The following is a 20087-nucleotide window of genomic DNA, read 5'->3' as shown; positions in this document are numbered from 1 at the left end:
TTCTGGTTCTATATGATTAAATCAGGATCATCAGATATTTGCACATTTTCATTGTAGCCTTTGCATTATCTGCATTTCATGTTTAATTTTGGGAGGTTTTCTTGTATTTTATTTTATTCTCTGAACTTTTATTCTTCCTCTTATCAATGAGACATAGGTTGCCCAGTGAATTATTAACTTGCGTTTGCGTCACAGACTGTGGTGCTCCTTGTCAATGGTGGCCACTCCCGCTCCATATATATGCTCGATACTTCTCCTCCCAGCCTCAATTGTAGGTCTCCATGTCCCCTGCATAGACCCCCGCCTTTCTTAGTTCCACGACTTTCACTCTCGGTGCTGGTACAACACTTACGTGCACCGCTTTGGCAAGTCTGTGTTCCAGGATTGTGTCCCAGCCCACTCCAGTTTCCTGTCTTTTTGACTACCTCTTTCCTGCCCGCATCACATTTAATCTCTCCGTCCCATGCCTGTCTTTGCCTGCCACCTCCACACCCGGTCCCAGTTCCATCCCTTCGTGAACGTTTGCCCTTCCCAACTATTCCATGTGGCAATATTACCCCATGGAACCTGCGGGGGACACCCCTGCAACCCCCATATATTTTTTAAGGGAGCGGGGGACACCCCTGCAATCCCTGCTCCCATTGAAACCTAATATTAACCCCATCAATAATATCGCCTTTGCCATTTCCCGACGACTATATATATGGCGATATATTGGTGGGGATAATATTACGTGATACCTCCCAGCCCGGGTCCAGTTTCACAACCATGATTTTGTACTGAACGATGGAATTGTTTCTCTTTTATATTAATGATTTTTCACAATAATGTGCTACTAGCAAGGATGTACCACATTTAAATGAGATTCATGTGTCCTTGGTTTGACCAGTAGGGACAAATGTCAAATTGCATACCCATAGGCTATAAGGCTTATAACATGTCTTCAGAAAATGTTCATCCATTGAGCATGCGCTTATCCGTTCATCCAACAGGTTTCACGAAACCAGCAGAGACTGAGGAGGAATACTTCCTGTAAAACAGGGAATTTGAAGGAGGGGAACAAGGAAAGGAAGCTGCCCACTGGAAGCGTGCTCGGTCATCGAGGGGAGGAACACAGCGGTTGGGTGTAGCGGGACAGAGAGTGGATCTGGTTTCGAACCTTGGCGGACGCCCTTTGCCAGTCCTCCTCCACTTTCCTCATTGAGAGGTAAGACAATGATCGTACTTTGTTATTGCCTAACCTCTTGCTGTGCAGCTAAACTAATCACGGTTGCAGTTCCTGGGGTGGTAGATATGGAAGTATTCTCCCAAATGTGTAACCATCTTCAGAGATCAGAGTGTTCTGCTGTGGAAAGGCAAATAACAGAAGTCAGGCATGATCTAAAGAGTTCAAATAAGGTTGCATCAAGAAGGATAATTGCTGCTGGGGTAGATCTCATAAGACATTTGGAAAATATTGGTTACTTAGCATTGGCACCTGTAGCTGATGGAATGATCTTTGAGGTCCCTCAATTTCACCCTGTCTTTGCATCCATTTGAAAGGACGCCTTCGACTATGTTTAGCCACAAGAGGGTGGAGCTGTCCGAGCCTGAAGCTGAACTTAAAATATGTTAATGCTATTTGGGCTATTCTATTAATCCAGAAGACCCATTCTGGAGAAGCCACCAGGAAGCCCCCATGCTCACACCCAAGCGCCTTCCTAATTAAGATGTTCTTCATGGAAGGGTGTGTTCTCCAGCCGCTGCTGCTGTACATGTAAATGGGAGCCAGAGCTGAGGTGGAGGTTGTCTGTGGAGCTGCAAAAGGAGATGTCTGGAAACTGCAAGCAAATGGTTTAAAAACCTATTGTTTGAAAAGCTTAAGGAATTGTAGCCCTCGCTGCCACATCTCACTTTAAATTGCAGCAGAAGGTTTCTTCTGTTGCATACATCATAGAAGGGGAGTTGAGGGGGCACACCTCAAGGCAGTCTGGTACAACGTCCTTTCATCGTGGGATGAAAGGACGCTGGGTTTCTCTCTGTTGTTATTTCAACGAGAAAACTCATCGAATTTTGTAGGGAGGTTAAATAAATATATAGATAGGGTGTGGGTGTTAGGGAATAGTTAAATAATTAAAGGGGATGGGGGTCGAGGGGGAACCCCCCCCAAAAATAAAAAAATAACAAACGATTGAGTTTTCTCGTTGAAATATCCACAGATAAAAACCCATTGTTGTTTCATTCCGCGATGAGATGACGTGGAACCGGCAGTCTTCAGGTTTTATTTACAACCAGAAAGGTTGTTTTTGTTGGGAAGAAACACCCCAAAATCGTTTTAAAATAGTTTTATATTATTACGAAGAGCCTGTTCCGTATATCATGCCTTGCCTGATGTGTGATGCTTGCAGCCAGGCTTCCTTCCTAGATGAGCCCTGTTTGCTCTTGGGTTACTTTATGCTGTCATGTTCATTGAGCAATAGATTGTGGTGATGCATGTAGCTGGTGTCAATGGTTGGGGCCTCCCTGCGGCCTCGCGGTGTGCATCCCAACGTCTCCAGTGGAACACAAGTCTAGTCTGTGGAACGCAGGTAGGCATTCACAGAGACTGACGAAGGACAGCACGGCTTTATGCGGTCTTCTGCAGTGCGACCTCCCGGCCATCAGACACTGACAAAAGACTTGCGTTTCCGGGAATGCTTGGTTCAGCCGCAGCGATTGTGTTGGTCAGAGTTACGGCTGTCTTCCTTGGAGAAATAGTGAAGGAACATCGCTTAGAGAAGTTTCCTATAAAAATTGACAGGCTGTGCATCAGGAAATTATGTCTGGAAGTACTTTGTTCACAAGTGCTCTTTTAATTGTTTTCAAAATAATCATGGTTTTAATAATTGTAAGCAACAACGTAAACCATTGGGAGAAAGTGTAAATTTGCCTGCAGTGGAGTACTGTTTTGGATCATTGTACAACGCTGAGAATTTTAGCTGGTGGGATACCACAGGTCTAAAAGTGGTCAGAACGTGCAGTTTCTTGTGTTGGATCCTGGTGACACACAATTCTATGTGTGCAACACCCGTCACATACTATCAATGTTATAGGGTCATTTCATTATTTAGTTTATTTGTGCCCTGGTAGTTTATTGCTTTGAGTGTAAAGAGTTATCTGGAATATTTACATAGTGCTTTAGTGATAAAACGAAGTTTTTCATTTTAGGGTAGTGTGTGAATGTTCCTAAATGTCATTAAGAATAATTCAGAATGTTGAGCAGGTGCGTTATGGTAATGAGTTTTGCAAGTAGAGCTTGCATTGTAAAAACATTGCACCCGTCTTAAATTATCAGGCAGGTTACTCTGTGGAAGTAAGCAAACGTTTTTTTGTAGTGTGCCCGTCGCAGGTTGGCGACTCCTGTCCTAATGAAGATGGTTTGAAACATGTCCATGTACATACCATGTTCTGAGCATATTGACTTGTTACGCTTGTAGTGTCAATTCCCAAAAAGGAGTACATTTTGACAGGAGTGAGTTATGCATACGGTCTGAACTTAGCAATGAACATGGCATTTGCAAAGTGAAAAGCCATCATAGCTTTAAGCTATACGTCTCGGAATAGCCTGCCTTAAACAGGTTATACTCACAAAGACAACTCATGCAAAAAGCAAAATGCAAAAACAGCAAGCCCTTCATCACAGAAAACAACTTCAGATTCTCTGTCCAAGCCTTGGTCCTCTCCCACCTGGATAGTGGCAATGCCCTTTTGGAAGGCCTTCCGGCCGGCAACTACCCTGGCACCCCTGAGGAGGTATCCTGCATGCTGCAGCAAGCCTTTTCAAAGGACTCCTCAAATTCGCCCACATCACCCGTCCCTCATTGATCTTCAAATCATGTTGCATCATCTACAAGGTTGTCACCCTGAAGTCCCCAATCTACCTTACTGATTAACTCAACATCTCCAGAGCCCTGCGATCCACCAAAAGTGAGGAAATGTGCAGACCTAAACCCTGACCATGCAGGAAGGAAAGAACCAAAGGACAGGCCTGCTCTGTCTATGCCCCAAATACTCTGGAACATCCTCTCTGTCAACTTCAGACTTGCCCCATCGCTTCTACAGTTCAGGAAAGAACTCCGGATTTTCCTCTTCAGGGAATGGCTCCTCCCTCACACCTAGGTCCACACACCCTGCACTCCACACCCTACCTGAGACTCATGTTCTGCTCCCCACTGTCTCCTTTCCTGGTTCACCTGACCTCCCCTGTCAGCTCCCCACTCCCTTTGTCTCTGCTTCCCTTACTGTGTTCTCCCCCTATGATTGTAAAGCACTCAATTGCTTCGCGAAGCTAGGTTCGCTCTCAATAAATAATAGTATTGTCTGAAATGTGTGCACATGGTTATGCCATGCGTGCATTACGTCTTCTGTCCTGGGGATTTAAACAAATTCAGACTCTTATTTTCTCTTAGCTGGAACTGTGTTGCCATCTCTTTTGTGACTTCCCATCGATGCGCTGCCATCTTGACAGCAATTGGTGCACTTGCTCCTCCCACGCCTAGGCCAGCTCGCCGTGCGTCAGACTAGTGTATGAAATGCATTGGGCAATTATTTGGGAATATCCATTAAGCTACCATTCAGGAATGGAAACGGACGCCCACCACAACCGGGCTGGTCGGTACAATTGTAGAAATACTGACTGATATGGAAAATCCCTTAGGAGCATAAACCCGGTTAAAACGCTGCAGTGCCGCCAATATTAATTGCGTCTAGTTCTAGCTCATAAAATAATCAAAAAGTGCAAATGCAAGTCAAAGAAAGACTTTGTGGGTGTTCACCAAAATTTTTATTTACATCTCTCAGACACGGCCATTGGCGGCATCACTCTTGTTGCTATGGTGGTACTATATATTCATGCATGGTGGTACTATATATTCATGCATGGTGGGCCTAAACTTATGCCAAACCGTCGAGTTCTACAGGCAAATTCTTTTCGTGGACCGCAAATAGGCCCTTCCTTGAAGCGACCATAAGTTAGTGTTGCCTTTTCCTCGGCATAAGTCATACCTATTTGTCGAAAAACCTTTAATACTCAGCTCCTTGGTAATCACTTCCCTCTTCCGAGTCATATGTTTGGGGAAGGCGCCTAATTCAAATAGGCTGGCGGAAAGGAACATTTTGGTCCTTTCCAGAAGAACTATGTACTATGTAGTAAATTGCTGCATAGCTGTACAATTGGATTTGTGGTACATTTGCCGAGAATGGTATGTAGGGGTTTGTGCTCCCTAGGAATGCTGCCGAACGAACATCTGTGACATCCTAGGTTTTTATCCATTTATTGTCTGAGGAACTGCTGTTTTGGATTGATTAGAGTTGTAGTCCAAATCATCTGGAGAGCCAAAGGATGCAGACCCCTGCTTGAGCGCCACCTATGTAGATGCTGTGGGTTGGAACGAGGTTCCGATCTGGTACGTTTATGCTCGCTAGGTGTACTTGGAATAGGATGGAGTAGTGTAAAATAAGAGATGTCCATTAACTCTGATGCGTGGCCCGATCATAGTCATTATTTAGTGTGAGCAACAACGTACCGCTGCCTGATGTCACTAGGCCAGGGAGCAAATAATGCCTAGTAAAAAGACGGTGTTTTGCTGACACAGTCCTACAATAAAGGTTGTGGTGTCAGATCTATTGGGTGACGTTGTAACTAGACTTCTCTAGATTTCATCTATCAAAAGGCTTGTTATGGCTCTTGCTTATTGTAACTTTTATTCTACACAACCCCCACATATTGAATGGTGAAATGTTTGGAATACTCCCTAGAATCACGGGAACCCCAACCACTATAGAGTCTGAACTCAGGCCTGGAACATGATACATTCATAGTGTGTTCCCAGGGTCATATGCAGGATCCCAATCAATATTGTAAGGGAGTTTGACACATGACCAACGCACTGCAGGGGGGTTGTACCCAGTTTTGGGGGAATGATGTAAGGATCAGCAAGTGCACCTCCCAAATCTGATAAATACAGGTTAAACAATGTGGGTGCTAAGATGCATCCTTGCTTAAGCCCCTTCTGAGTAGTAATCCAACTCTACAGTGCTCCATGTTGATACAAGCAGACCCTATCTCCAGTTGGATCATTTAAAAGAATTATAATTTTTAATAGACCCAAAGGAATGTCCCAAATGTGCAGCTTCATCCACCGTTGTTCCCTATCAACTGGGTCGTACCCAAAGACTGCTGCTATCTACAGCCACAGACTGTGGCTGTCTGAGTAGCACTCATAGGCTACAGCTATCTAGATAGCGCCTACAACCTTTGGCTATTTCAGCCATTCTTTTTGACTTCCATTTTGGCCCCAAATACATATTCTTGTTTACCAACGCATGATAATGTCTTTTACAAGCTCATCTTCCCATTCAAGGGGTATAAAGGTATGTTCCCTTTAATTGTGGGAAAACCATAACCCTCCACTCCCCACCCTACCTGAGACTGGGTGATCTGCATCCTCACTGCTTCCTCCCATGGTTGCTTGTAGATCCCTTGCCAAATTGCCTCTCTCCCGCTCCCCCGTTATTAGCTGCCTTCCCTCGTGTTCCTCTGCTTCCCTCACTGTGTTATTCCCCCTATGATTGTAAAGTGCTCTGCTGCTTCCCGAAGCTGGGTTTGCACTCAATATATCCCCCAATAATAATGATGGTAACAATAAACACATCTATTTGCTGCCTCCACCGAGTTCCCAGTTCTCGTGTTCTACTTCTTTTCGCCTCTAACACGCATAATGGGATAGTCCATTGAAATTCAGATTCAGAGTGTTGTTACAGCTGTCAGTGTTGAACTATTTTCGTAGTCACATTCCCTTTTTTAAAGCGTGATCCGTGTTCATTCATTCTGACAGACCTTTCTACAAGACATACCTGCTTAGGGGAAACCACATGGACTTGTTAAACAATACAGAACATGATCAAAGTTAACATTTCATTGGAAATGTGTATCTTATTTACCTTTCCCAATACAAAAACTTTAGAGGTGCATGTGCATTTACAGGAGAAGCAGTTGCCCCATGGGCAATGTTCCCAGGTTGGTGCTAGTCCATAGAGTTCTTTGATTGATTTGGTAGTTGGTTCTCTAAATGTCTCTACCAAACTTTCTTTTAAATTCGTACCCTTTTGTAAAACACAATGATAGGATTTAGCTGTGTGTTTCATATCCCTTAAAATATTCAATATATTTCTCATTATTTTTTAACTTGCTGGCTCAATTAATTGAAAGTTGTAATGAATACTCTCTGACCATGTTCCCTATTCTTATCTTTCGAACATGATTAAGTGGTTTGATCTTCATAAATTGCCCGCTTCAATGCACCTGTGACTACTTTTCTAGTATAAGCTCTTGCACAAAGTTTCTAATGCAGTAATTGCGCTTCCTTCAAAAAGTCTGTTTGATAGTACAGTTCCTCTTCAAACGTAAAACCGGTCTGTATTGTAGGCCCATTTTATGATTGCCTGGATGAAATTTTCAATTTAATATGAGTAGTGTATGAATTTGCTAAAGAGGGAAACATACTAAACAGTTTTTACATTTCCCAATTATGAATATATTGTCTATATACCTTTTCCATATATGTATTGGTGTCAATTAGAATCTATGTAAGGTCATAATTATGTAGGCATACATTAGCTTTGCTAAGGACAACAGTAGCTCCCATTCGAGGGGATTGTGTCCTCCGACGTATTCCCCATCTATGACAGGTAATGACCACAGCTGTGCTTCTTCGGAACATCTTTCGGCATAGGCATCATGCATCGATGACGTCGATACGTTGTCTCTCGAGGGCCTCCATCGAGGGTCGACGTCACCAGATGTTATATATAGGACGCACAGCGCCCGCAGCCTCAGTTCTGTTTTTTCCGCAAACGTGTTTGCTCGGAATCTCGGCGTGCTCGGTTCTTCTACTTCAAAAGACAATGTTGTTGTCTTCTTCTACCCCAAAGTTGGGCTTTAAAAATGTCGGGACTGCAGAAGAAGATGTCCATCATGGACCTGCACGACGTCTGCCTCTGGTGCCTCTTCGAAAGCCACGCCACCGACGAATGCGATAAATGCCAGTCCCTGGCCTCGAAGGCCTTGCAGGAACGGAAGAAGAAATTAACGGTAGGTAGGGTATCTAAGCCCCATAAGTGGAAATCCGCTGGGCCTTCGACCGAAGACTCGAGGGGCAACTCCCTGCATCACCGTACGTCCAGTGGGTCTCGGAGTGGTTCCTGTCATTGCTCTGCCTCTTCTAGGCATTCGCGGAAGTGCCGTCATCGGTCACCTTCACCGTCCTCGTCGGAGGACTCCGTCAGAAGGCGGTTGACTTGTCCCACCAAGTCTTCCTCGCCGGAGGCATTCTTCCAGTACATGAAGGTGATTTTCGAATCGCAAGGCACTATTCCATCCGCACCTTCGAGAAAAGCCAGCAAGGAACGGGCTAGGGCCACCACTCTCATGCCTTCAGGCTCGGGCGGTCGGCACGATCATCGGGAGCCGTTGAGGTCTTGATCGGACAAGGTTGATCGTCATAGCCGTGCCAGATCCAGGTCCCGGTTCCTGACGCCGTTGAGACCGTCGGAACCTGTGAAGCCTTCCAAGAAGGCATCAACGCCATCGGCGCCATGTCCGTCGAGGGACTCTCTCGAGGCTCCGGCTTCGAAGAAGTCGTCGACGCCATCGGCGCCGAGGCCATCGAAGGACTCTCTCGGGGCTCCGGGCTCGAAGCAGTTGTCGAAGTCATCGGCACCTCGGTCGACGTCGATGTCGATTTCATCGGCGCCCTCAATGCCATCTGTGGGGGATTTGCCGGAGGTGCCCCGGAGGGCTGTGGAAACTCTGAGGAAGGCTCTCAGTAAGTCCGGGAAGCCTGTTTTTGAGCCCTTCTCTGTTCCTCCACCCAGATTGGATTTATTCCAACCTTTGGATGATATTTCGGAGGTGGAACATGGGTCTGATAAGGAGGTGGTTGTGCCTCCTGATGTCCCTGATGACCTATTGTCTGGTCACAGTCAGATGGAAGAACTCCCTCGGTCCTTGCATGACGCCAATGGTCTTGAGACCTCTCCGGAGGTGGAGTATGCCAAGCCTGAGCCTGGTACGCATGCAGAATCCTCATATAGGCACCTCATGTCTAGGGTGACTGAATACTTGGGGTGGTCTACTCCACCTGTTGATTTTCTTCAGGATGATCTGACAGATATCCTGGACCAAGGTCCACCCACTGACCTGGTTTTGCCATTTCATATGGCTTTGCAAAGAAGGGTGGCAGAGGCTTGGACTGCTCCGGAGAGTCTCCCGGCAGTGAATAAGTCGCTTCCGAAAAAATACCGTCCAGCCAGTGGTGACCCCTGCTACTTGTCGACGCACCCTACTCCGGAGAGTTTGGTAGTGCAGGCGGCTAAGGCCACCACAAAGCAGGCTGCGCACCCTACCATCCCTCCTGATAGGGATGATAAGCGCTTTGATGGTTGGGTGAAGAAGGTATTTTCATCTGGGGTATGGCTTTGAAGGCAGCCAACTCCGTTTGTGTCTTGGCAAGATGTACTCACACTCTGTGGAATTGTGCATCTTTGGCGGCTGAGCATATTCCCGAAGGGAAGGAACGGGATGGTTTTCTAGCCCTCGTGCAGGACGGCATTGATGCCATGTGTGAAGCCGTTCAGTCGGGTTTGAACACGGCAGACTGTGTCAGTCGGTCCATGGCTGTGATCACCGTGATACGCAGATTTGTGTGTTTGCGGAAGTCGGGATTTGCTCCTGATGTGCAATCCCGGCTTCTCAACATGCCCTTTGATGGTGTCCATCTGTTTGGCAGCAAGGCTGACGAGAGCCTTGAGAGGTTGCAGACCTCCAAAGCTGCAGCAAAGTCTTTGGGCGCTGCAGTACGTCAACCTCTACCTTTTCGTCCTAGGGGACAGCAATGGAGGGGAGGTTCCTTTTGGTACTACTCTTCCTTTGGTAGATCGAGCGGAGCTGCCAGTCAATGGGGCCACCGTAGGAGTACCAGAAGTGGAAAGGAAGGTACTCGAGGTGCCAAAGCCACTTGGGCAGTTTCCTCTTTGCCCTCAGGCACTGCCGCAGCCGCGTCCACTCAGTCATGAGGCCATGTCCCATGGTTCGCCAGTCTGGGGCAGACTTGTGTAGCATCTTGGAAAATGGCGCGCCATTACTTCAAAAGTGTGGGTTCTTGAGATCATAACCCACGGCTACTGTCTCCCCTTTCGGCATAGGCCTTACGACAGTCCATCGGGGAAGCTCTCTTTGAAGAGTCCGGATCCGCTCCTTGCACAGGAAATCCTATCCCTGCTGGAGAAAGGCGCCATAGAACTGGTGCCTGTAGCGGAGAGGAACAAGGGATGGTATTCCCCTTATTTTTTGATCCTGAAAAATACGGGGGATTGAGACGCATCATGGAATGGCGTTGGCTGAACAAGCTTCTCAGGAAAGATAAGTTGAAGATGGTAACTCTTTCTCAAGTCCTCCAGGCCCTTTAACTTCAGGATTGGTTGGTGTCTCTCGACCTCAAGGATGCTTACTTTTATGTGCCGATTCATCCAAAGCACAGGAAGTACCTGAGGTTCGTGGTTGGCGAACATGCCCAGAGCCTCCAGGCGTTCGAGTTCTTGAGGTTGCTCGGCCTCATGGCATCCTGCATTTTCCTGGTGCCAGAGGCCAGGCTGCGGATGAGATCTCTGCAGTGGGCTCTCAAGATGCAGTAGACGCAGTTCTCCGGCAGGATGTCGGATCCTGTTCAGATTCCACCCTCGGTCGCCCAGGATCTTCTGTGGTGGGCCGTTGAAGGCAATCTGATGAAGGGTGCTTCATTTTGGCAACCATGGCCGGAGGTGACGATCGTGACGGATGCAATCCAGACTCCACATCAGTTTGTTAGAGCTGAGGGCTGTCAGCCTAGCTCTGAAGGCTTTTCTGCCGTCTGTGCGGGGGAAGAATGTCATGATTATGATGGACAATACAGTGGCCATGCACTACCTCAACAAAAAAGGGTGGGCAGGGTCACTCCCGTTGTGCAGGGAGGCGATGCAGTTCTGGTTCTGGGCAATTCAGCGGGAAATTTCGATCTCAGCAGTTCATCTGGCCGGAGATGAAAACGCGGCGGTGGATGCTCTGAGCAGGAAGAGCATGGTCTCTCACGAGTGGGAGCTGGCTCAGGAAGTTCTTTTGGAGATCTTCACCCTTTGGGGAACCCCACAGGTGGATCTCTTCGCCACCAGTGTCAACCGGAAGTGCGAAAGATTCTGCTTGCGGGAATTTCCTCCAAGAGGAGCATTAGGGGATGCGTTTGTAGTGGAGTGGTCCTTCCCACTGCTGTACGTGTTTCCTCCAGTCCCTGTCATTCCGCAGGTGTTGCGGAGGTTATGGAGATTCGGTTCCTGGATGATCCTCATTGCTACGGCATGGGCCAGGAGAGCGTGGTACCCGGACCTTCTAGACATGTCCATCTGCCCTCCACGCCGTCTTCCCTACCGAGACAATCTGCTCTCACGGAGGGGGGTCGGGTTATCCATCAAGAGGTCAAGTCCCTCAGCCTTCATGCTTGGTATCTGAAAGGTTGAGGTATAAGGATTGGGACCTCCCTGAAGACGTGATGGAGGTGTTGCTTTCGGCCAGAAGGCCTTCAACGAAATCCCTGTACCGTTGCCGTTGGAGAAAGTTATGCAACTGGTGCAGGGTACATAATGTGGATCCTTTACAATGTTCCATTCCTTTGGTCTTGTCTTTTTTGCTTTCTTTAGCCCACAAGGACCTGCAAGTAGGTACCATTAAGGGTTACCTCGCAGCGCTGTCCATATTTAAGCGCTCGTCTGAGGAATGTTCTCATTTTAAGATCCCTTTGATTTCTCAGTTTCTAAAAGAGCTAACTAATGTGTTTCCACCGTCGCCTTTCCAGGTGCCGGGATGGGATTTGAATTTGGTTTTAAAGTTCCTAATGGGAGCTCCGTTTGAGCCCTTACATTCTTGTCCGATGCGACTGTTGTCATTGAAAACTGTATTCTTAGTTGCGGTTACTTCTGCACGCAGAGTGAGTGAGTTGCAGGTACCTTCCACCAAACCACCCTTCACTGTGTTCCATAAGGACAGGGTTGTCCTTAGGGTGCGGCCTTCTTTTCTTCCGAATGTTGTGTCGGAATTCCATTTGAGCCATAAGGTAATTCTTCCGGCGTTTTATCCTCTTCCACATCCTGGTAAGGAAGAGGAGAAGCTCCATAGGTTGGATCCTAGGAGAGCTTTGAGTTTCTATCTCTCACGGATGTACCGGGTCAGAGTGGACGATCAGCTCTTTGTGGGTTATGCTGGAAGGCATTTAGGTCAGGCTGTTTCCAAGCAGACCTTGTCCAGATGGATCATTTTGACGATCTCTGAGTGTTACCGTTTGCTGGAAAAGGACCCTTCAGTAGGCTTACGGGCTCACTCTACTAGGGGTATGGCTGCCTCCACTGCCCTATAGAGGGGTGTTCCGATTCCCAATATTTGTGAAGCAGCCACATGGGCCTATGTCCATACTTTTGTGAGACACTATTCCTTGGACTCAATCCATGGGCAGGATGTGGCCTTTGGTAAGGCAGTCCTCTATTCTGCAATTTGAGTGGGCATTCTAAATGTATGAAATTGTAAATTCTTTTACCCACCTCGATACATTGGTACTGCTTTGGGAGTCTGTCATAGATGTGGAGTATGTCGGAGGACACAATCCCCTCGAAGAACAAGTTACTTACCTTATCTGGTAATGTTCTTTCGATGGGATGTTCCTCCGACGTATTCCACATCGAACCCTCCCAGCCTGCCCCTTTACAGAATTTCTTATGCGACTCCAGCTTACGTTTCTGCAAGGCTTTCTGCAGTCATACTGGCAGGAGATTGGTGCCACACGTTCTGGGAAAAAACTACAACTGAGGCTATGGGTGCCGTGCATCCTATATATAACATCTGGTGACGTCGACCCTCGACGTCATCGACACAGGACGCCTACGCCGAAGAATTTTCCGAAGCAGCACAGCTGTGGTCATTACCTGTCATAGATGTGGAATACGTCAGAGGAACATCCCATCGAAAGAACGTTACCAGATAAGGTAAGTAACTTGTACTTCCCATTCCTTTGATCTCGGAAATGAGTTTGTCTAAAACAGTGAAGTAATTTTCACACACAGCCAGTTTTGTGGGTTGTACCAGAAAGTGTATAGGAACTGTATATGGACCTGGTCTTGCCTCAAGTGTATGATGATCCACATTTAAGGCCTCCCCTCGTGGGATATTTGTGTAGAGAAATTTGACATCCAATGTTACCAATACATTTGTTTCTCTATCACAATGCATCCCTTCTGTTATACCAATTATATGCATCATGCCTGATATCTGTATCTGTACTGATGACAAACTAGCTTTAAAAGGTCCACACACATCAAAGGGGTTCCAAAATAGATACAATCCCTTACATTATTGGTCCTCCAAGTGGTTTTTTCAGTTTCCTACGAATTTTCAGCAAGATGCATACGGTTGGAATAATTGGTTCCCCGTTAATTAGATATTGTTTTTCTAATGCATTCATCTAATTATTATCCCTAATAGTCATCACCAATTTCTCTCTCAAGCCTTGCTCTTAATCTGTTAGTTGGATCTGTTGCACAAGGTTAATAAAATGTAGTGTTAGTTAATTGTCTACTTATTTCTCCATCATAATCTGACCGATCAATAGCACTATACATCCCGCCTTTGTTGACTACTTTATTCCCGATTGATTCATCAGCTCACAGATTGTCTACAGCTTTCTTCTCTGATGTGTTCCCATTTTGTTTGGCATCTAATGGTAAACCTTTTAGTAGCTGAAATTGTTCTGAGATGCCATTTTCACATGTGTTAATTTCTGTACTCGTTGCTGCTGTGTAGGCGGTGTAAAATTAGAGGGGTTTTAGAATCCTGTATCCTCTACATTAGTATTATGTTTATGTTTACTAAAAACAAATCTAGTCTCATTTTTCAACAAACACTTTAATTTAATTTCAAAGTTTGGAAAAGACTGATATGTAGTGATAAATCAGATATCAGATAATATATTCATCAGATATCAGATAATATATTCATGTCATCCTTACGTATTATTATAGTATTCATTGAGCATGGACCTAGCTTTGGGAAGCAACAGAGTGTTTTACTTGATAAATTGAATAGTCTTGGGCCTCATTATAAGTTTGCTGGTCCGTTAGTAACGGCACCAGTAAGCTACCAGCGCCGTTACTATCGGACCGGCAAACTGCTCAAATGGGAATGGGGAGGAATATTTTCCTGCGAATGGGCAAATACCGGGTGCGGCAGGGCCGTAATGACCGGGTAATTGCCCATTCGCGGGCGCCGGGAAAAAAATGATACCAGCGGCAGCCCGGCTGCCGCCAGTATCATAATGAGGCCCTCTGTCCCCAAGTCTGTCCTTGTCTGTCTATTCCTCTTTTTGTTTGGCTATGGCTGGGTGTTAGAAAGAGCACTCAAGACCCTTGTGTTAAAGGAATGGTTCCTCTCTAACACCTAGGTCCACACACCCTCCAATCCCCTCCATTTACAAGACTGGGTGATCTGCTCCCCAATATTTCCTCCGCTGGTTGCTTGCAGATCCCATGCTGCCAAATTATCCACCCTCCCACTCTCCTGTTGGCTCCTCACTCCCTTCTTTTTCTCTTTCCCTCACCTGTTCTTGCCCCTATGCTTGTAAAGCGCCCTGTTGCTCCTCTGCTATCCTGCAGCCTTCCTGTGACTGTGCCCCAATGGTTGAGCTCTGTTACTTTCCCGCAAGCTTTCTTCTTTATAAATCCCTTTGCATTATATTTCATGCACCAATTTGTCTACAAAGATGAGTCATCAAATAAGGACGTTTGTGGAAATTGTATGGCCCTGATGTCTCCAGATTGTAGTCCACCCATCCTTCCAATCATTTTAATTTTGTGCAAGATTGTAGTCAATAGTAAAAACTCCTCTGGAATTACCATGACTCCAGCAGTTACTTGTTTACTTCTCATCTCATATCCTTTTATTTGTGATTATATTTTTATGTGCATCCATTGTGGCTGTTTTCTTCAGGGTACAATTTCCCTCAATAGTTTTTCAAAGGTCGTTCCTTTAAAATCTCCTGGAGCTTGAAAGGCTCAGCCCCACCTCTTGGCCCGGGAGGCGTCCTCCAAGGATCATTCCTTGGACCTCTGCTCTTCACCCTTATACCTCTGCCGCAGGATGAATTCTCCTCCTTTGGCTTTCCCTTTTACCTCTTTGCTGACAACACTCAACCCTTTTTCTCCTTTCCCTCCTTCACTCTAGACATCTTCGAACAGATTAGAGTCTCACTGCTTCTCTCGGCAGCCTCATGGTGACCTCTTCAAAACTGGAACGTATCTTTCTTATTGCTTCCAATGCCATCCCTTCCCTCCCTCAGTCACGGCTGGCTACCTTGGGGTCCTCGTTGATAGCAACCTCCAACTTCAACAATTTATTACTGCCACCCCCCTTTCTGCTCATATTTACAGTCTCAACATTCAGAAAAAAGTGTTTATTTCTTACCCCTCTATGAACATTTTAATCTCCATCCTAGTACTAAGCAAGCTTGATGGCTGCGAACGGGTGGCGTACACTTTCACAAGGTTCACAACGGACCGATTACGATCGCTCTACAGTCACGCGCTGCTTGCTGAAACTTCATTAAGATCCTGAAGCAAGCCTCATTGACAGGCAGTATGATGTTTGGACACATATACATGCACTGGCCATCGAGACCTTGAGGTCTCATAGAGTGAACACACTAAGGACACAGGAATAGAACTTAATTCTGCAAGGAACAATAGGCACTAAGCACTGAAGACGTATTTAGGTCCGAAACGCGTCGGCAACCACATAACACCATGAGGAGCCTATTAGATTTAGATTTAAAATTAAGATTTTGTTGATGATACAATGGTGCGGAACATGAATACAATTCTGTACCTCATTATCTTGTTTTGAGTTTGTTTTGTACAAATACCAATAGAAAAATTGTTTGCCAATGGTGAATTGAAATTGACGCTCCTCTTTTATTTTTATGTTTACATTTACTAAAGAATAATGTAAAAGAAGACTATTGTGGCGTCAACTTTGTTGTGAGACACTCTGACACACATATAGTTACGCAGAAAATCAACTGTAACCAATTTATTGAAGCTTCCTGCTTAATTTGTAGGCATGATGAATGTTGATAACACTATGATCTAACTCCAACACTTGTTTTGGGCCATCCACCCCACTATTGGGTACGCCCCAGAACACCTGTGTGACAACCACCCTGGGATTGGCTAAGTCCCTACAGGAGTGCTTATGTGGGTCTCCTGTTAGTAACTAACAGGTACTGTTCTCCAAGCTTTATGACTAGTCATGCCTAATCCTTGGCCTTATGTATTTATTTCCTTCTTCACTACTTTGTCTTCCTCTTGACTAAGTCCACAACTCTGCTATCGACACTCTCTATGAACTACCCAAATTCTGTCCCACTTTTGCCTACCAACAGCATGCTGGTTGCTGCATCAGGCACAAAGGTCCCTTTCCTAGCCTACAAAGCTGCACAGTTCTTTCTCCTCAACACTTGGCTGACTATTTCTCTGCCTACTCACCATTGTGTTGCTTCCCCTCATCCACTGCACTCAACTTTGCGATTCCATGCCCCCTATGCCGCCACTTGCTTCCATTCTTTCGCCCTACTTGCCCTGCTCGATTGGAACCCGCGTCCCACCGCAATCAAAGCCAGCCCGACAGTGCATCTCTTCAAAGCTTGGCTTAAACTTCACCTAGTGGCCTCTCCTCCATCCTTCTAACATTACTCCACCCCTCCTACCATTGCCACTTAATAATAATGTAATTGTGTCTATGTGTACAGTACTCCAGTTTAGTTTGCAGCACTTTACCCACGTCGGTAAATGTTACCTTTGTAAGTCACCTATTATTTCTAGTTGTGTCCCTGGTCTGTGTCCATTTTGTTCACACCCTCATCACTTGTTCTCATCCTTTTGCCCTTGTGCAGCCACCCTTGCCGGTAATGCCTCCGCCACCTGTTAATATGTTATTGTAAGTCATTTCTGATCAATATGGACATCCCTGTCCTTCATATTAATAAACATAAAAGGAAAACATTACATAGTGGTGCTTTTCTCCTGGACAATCAGCCTTGTTTCTGCACCCTCTGACTGATGGGAAAGAGTTAAAGTGTTAATCTGAAGTCTTGTTCAGTGCCTGCAACTTGGTCTAGGCCATACCCTGCATTTGAGCCACCAGGGTTTCGGTGAAATCCTACAGCAGCCAGCGGAGTATGGGAGCCAGGAATTGAACCGTAGGTCATTGTGACCAAAGGTTCCACCCTTCCAGTGAAAGCTTGCAACATTGCACACCGGATGGTGTTGGCTGATAGGAGGGGGTGGTGTTGGCTCATTGGAGGATATTAGCAGTGGTAGGAGCTAGTGCTTTGAATGGAGAAAGCCAGGTGGCACAAGGTATGCCAGATTACACTCCATAGCTTGCCGTAACCACTATAACTCTCCATTTCTGCTTTGAGTCACCAAAACGGACAGAAATCGATTGTGTTCTGAGGTGCCTGAACTCAAAGGACCAGGACATTAACTTGAACGGGTTTAGTAAAAACAAACGCCTGCTGGTGCAAGCAAAAGAGAGTTCCTTAAATCATGACATCATAAGGAGGAACACGCAGTAGGCCAGTTTAAAACCAGACGATTCCCCCAACCAGTTTACAAAGACTTAAGCAATGTTGCAACAAATATATTTGGAAATAATTCTACAAAAGCCCCTTCCACCTGAAGCAGTTCTCTCCATCTCCATCAATGCCTTCTGCGGAAAAGGCAAAACGAATAGCATCAGGGTCATTTAATATACTTCATCAATCCTTCTGGAAAAAGATCACCTTTTAAACCCTCCTACCATAGTACTGGTAGAGGGTTGCGCTCCTTGTCAGTTCAGGGGGTCTGGCATACAGAAAATGGTTGTCTGCCCAGCCCCTACTGGCTATGCCTGCAGTCAACCGCTTGTTGTTGACATCCAAAACCACTAATGTCTGTTCATGGATTGGATTTAAGAGCAGAAACAGTCTCTGTGCAGCCATCTCAGAAATGCTTCCATATTTCTTCCCCGTTGTGATTTAGGACAAGATGCTGCGTACCGTGCACTGCCAGGGTCCCTCAGACCTCTGAGCTCTTCCGGGCTGTGATTGACCATGTAGCTCTAATCTGTGACCCTCCAAATGATGCTGCCCTGTTACTGGAAGAACTTTTATCCATAAAGCATAGCTTCAAACACCTGCTGATAAAAAAAAAAGTATATACGGTTTCACAAACCAGGGCAGTCTTGGTTTGACGAGGAGTGCAGCAATTGTAAAACAGCCCTAATTCCCTGCCTTAGGGAGAAGCTTGTTGCATACAAACCTCCACCTAAATACTCTTAGAGGGGCTAATAAACTAACTATTTTTTTTTTTTTTTTTATTTTATTGGTTTAAATTCAAACCTTTAAAATGTTTTGCAACACATAAGAAAATTTTAAAAATTACGTTGGGTGTTCAAGTCTCTCCCAAATGACCTCTTCTTTATAGTCTCGTGTTCAAGCGTTACTCCGCTTTTCTTTAATGCCTGGTGTACAGTGGGAATGGTGCCGACCTTTAATCACTCATTATTGTCTTTTAGTCTCTCTTCTATCACTGCCAGGAAGGAGGTCAAAGGTATAATTAATTTCATGTCTTGCCCGTTCCACATGGTCTGCCACCACTCGTCCGCGCATGCTGATAAGTTATTATCAATCCATCGTCCCAGGTGAATTGATCTTACGTCTTTCAAGACAGCGCAAAACAAGACTAGATGTTTGAGAGATTCTAGCTCGTTTTTGCACAACCGACAGGTTGGGATCATATGTGTATTACACGCCCAATGACCAATTCTGTCTTTAGTTTTCATTGCGTTTAATCTGAAGAGCATAAATGATCTTCTTGCTTTTGGATTAGGAAATCGAGTTAGATATTTTTGGAGGATATCGTATCCTCTTGCTTCAGCGGGGCAATCTTTCATTGCTTTGACGTTGTTACGTTCGCTGCATGTATTTACCCAATCCCCGCGCCATACTTTCTTTTTGGCTGCTGTGGGGTTTGTGAGTAAGGTTTCCAGGGTGATGTTATACATTGTTAACAACTCTTCGCAACGTCTTACCCATTGTGACAAAATACCTGGCCCTTCAAGCGAGGCATGATGGAAAATTTGAAATTGGAGGATTCCTTCTTCTACTCTTGTTTTCCGAAACAATGAGAGTTGGTTCCAACATATCTTGGCGTGCAATGATGTTAAGGCTAATTCATAACGTAAGCAGACTGTAGCAATTCCAGGCGGAAGACTTAGTGCTTTGGTCCAGAACATGTGTTCTAACACGGCCCAGTGAGTTGACGGACAGCCAAATGCGTTTTCGGCTCCATATGCCAGAATTGGAGACACTTTCTGTATATAGAAATTCCGAAGTGGTTGCAGTGAGAAGCGTCCATATTTTTTATGTATCACAAGGCCTTGGCAGGCCAACTGGCCACACTTTCGCTTGGAATCTGTTACCCATGGTTCATCGCAGATGCTGGAATTCAAGATCATGCCCAGATATTTCACGCTTTTGGACAGTTGCAGTATCTCGTGATTTAGATGCCATGTCTGTCTTGAGCCCTTTTGTTGCCAGCTTGTTTTTAGATTCTCAAAGATCAATATTTCAGTTTTTGAAGTATTGATCTTTAGCTTATTCTGACATACATAGTTGTGGACTGCTTCCAATTTTCGTTGGAGCCCTATTGGGGTTAGATCTAATATTACCAAATCATCGGCGTATAGTAACCACTCTATCTTCGAAGAATTTAGTTTTGGTGAGAATGATCTCACAGATTGAATTGTAGCTCCGATATCGGAGATAAAGAGACTGAAGATAGCTGCTGCTAAGGGACATCCCTGCTTAACCCCTTTGTGCGTCATAATTTGGGTTGACAGGGTCCCAAGTCGGTCAAGTCTAATGGAGATTGAGGTATCCTTGTGAAGTTCTTTTATGGCA

General features: G+C 45.5%; 1 protein-coding gene across 3 annotated transcripts in view; it reads left to right on the top strand.

Moving 5' to 3' along the window:
- The window catches only part of ZBTB20 (zinc finger and BTB domain containing 20), a 3989371-nt gene that overhangs the window by 3425886 nt on the left and 543398 nt on the right, over positions 1–20087 (top strand). For all 3 annotated transcript variants that reach the window (XM_069635901.1, XM_069635902.1, XM_069635903.1), the window contains one exon: positions 993–1207. The gene's annotated coding sequence lies outside the window, so the exon portion shown is untranslated. The remainder of the gene's footprint in view (positions 1–992; positions 1208–20087) is intronic.

Source organism: Ambystoma mexicanum, chromosome 7p, assembly GCF_040938575.1.
Source record: "Ambystoma mexicanum isolate Mex_15411 chromosome 7p, UKY_AmexF1_1, whole genome shotgun sequence".
NCBI lineage: Eukaryota > Metazoa > Chordata > Amphibia > Caudata > Ambystomatidae > Ambystoma > Ambystoma mexicanum.
This window is presented reverse-complemented; position numbering and strand designations above follow the sequence as displayed.